Source organism: Phascolarctos cinereus, unplaced genomic scaffold (genome assembly GCF_003287225.1).
Source record: "Phascolarctos cinereus isolate Bilbo 61053 unplaced genomic scaffold, phaCin_HiC Scaffold_2;HRSCAF=192, whole genome shotgun sequence".
Classification (NCBI taxonomy): domain Eukaryota; kingdom Metazoa; phylum Chordata; class Mammalia; order Diprotodontia; family Phascolarctidae; genus Phascolarctos; species Phascolarctos cinereus.
Window position 1 is genome coordinate 38,039,851 of NW_027555625.1, and position 1,827 is coordinate 38,041,677.

The window sequence follows — 1,827 nt, forward strand, 5'->3', positions numbered from 1 at the left end:
GAGCACAACCAGAACAAAGGTTACCAAAAGCACTTGCTCCTTTACCTCGAAGCAGAAGAGTCAAAGGCAACCCCTTCCCCAGCACCGAGAAAAACAACTGGTAAATGTTTAACAAAATAAATATACAACATAGCTGATGTTAATTTATTTTTCTAAGTCAATATGCCATCTCCATTTGACTTTGACAACATTGGCTTCCAGTGACTATCCTGAATGACTTCTCAGGGACCTTCCCTTACTGCAGTCATTCAAGCACTTGAAAAGTGTTGTAGGTTTTTTTCCCCCCCCCACATGGGTTCCTATTTCTATTTTTAAAGGCTGACTTATAAAGGGCTGGCATCGGGAACTTTAGATACCCCTCCACATAAACATTTGGTGTGTCCAATTTTCTTTTTCATAGGACTTTTTTTTTTCAGCTTGGGTTTTTCAATGAAATTTTGCTGTTATATGGAAAGCTGTCATTCTCACGCAGATATTGGTATTAAAGCAGCAACTTTCTTTACAATGTACCATCAATGTTCAAACCAAGTCAGTGCCTACTTTGTGTCAGGCACTGTCCTGTTTTCTTTTGTTTTTCACAAACGTTATCTCATTTAATCCAAGTTACAAGTATTTCAAGATCCAAGTATCTCTTTTAATACAAGTTAGGAAGGTGCCTTAAGATTATTTGGTCCAACTCATACTTAAATGGGAATACCCTCTGTAATATGACAGGTAATTATCCAACTACCACTTAAAACTATCATTGGTGAGGAACCCACTAAGCTCCTGGGGCAGTCTAATCCACTTAACAACTCTACTGTCAGTATGATTTCCTCTAATATATTCCCTACCTGCTCTAATATGAACCCCAGAAACCTTATCCTAGGTTTGAGGGACCCTGTGGATCAGTATTCACTCAAAAACATAGCTCATATGCCCCTAAATTGTTTATATTACCAGTAAGTCCAAAGACACATTAAAAAAAAGATATTTAATCAAGTAGCATGGTAAATAATGCAATAAGAGACCCCATGCACACATGGGGTACATTTTCCCACAGGTTACCACAGTAGCAGTTGGGAAGAACACACAAGCAGAAAACATAAAACAATAATAATAAATAACAATAATAACTCACATTTATTTATGTAGTACTTATGATGTGCCACAAGGTCGCCTAAACACTTACAATTATTATCTCACTTGATCCTCAGAAAACAACCCTGGGAGGTAGATGCAATTATTTATCTGCATTTTACAGATGAGGAAATTGAGGCAGACAAGTTAAGCAATGCCCAGGGCCACCTCTAGTGTCTGAGGCCAGACGTGAACTCAATTTTTTCTGAGCATACACCCATGACTCTATCTATCCACACATATGATCAAGAAACACATAAAAGACACACACAGAGAACATGGGAACGGGTTAAGGGAAACACATGAAGTACTGATGTGGACATGGCACATGTGAGGCTTGAGGGACTCACATCTCCAATATTATTATAGAATGGCTGACATTCAACCAAACTATTCTCTGTTGGGTGCAGTCTGCCTTCCACCATGCACCACATCACCTCTGCTGGTTATCATGTCAAGCCTGGCCTGTGTTGTCTCCGACACCTTAGTGCTACTGACATGCACTCTGAATGAACTTCAGCCACTAAGAGCTACCTACTATGCTCTTCCCATCTCCCGGAGTGCAGAGTTCAGAAGCCCTTCCCTGGAAAGGTCAGGCTGATGCTCTTGAAGCACCCAGCTTGGGATTATGACACACCACAACCATCTGGGGGAACTAGCAAAAGCCACTTGAATTCCCCAGACTTAAGTTTTTCCTTTCAACTGGAG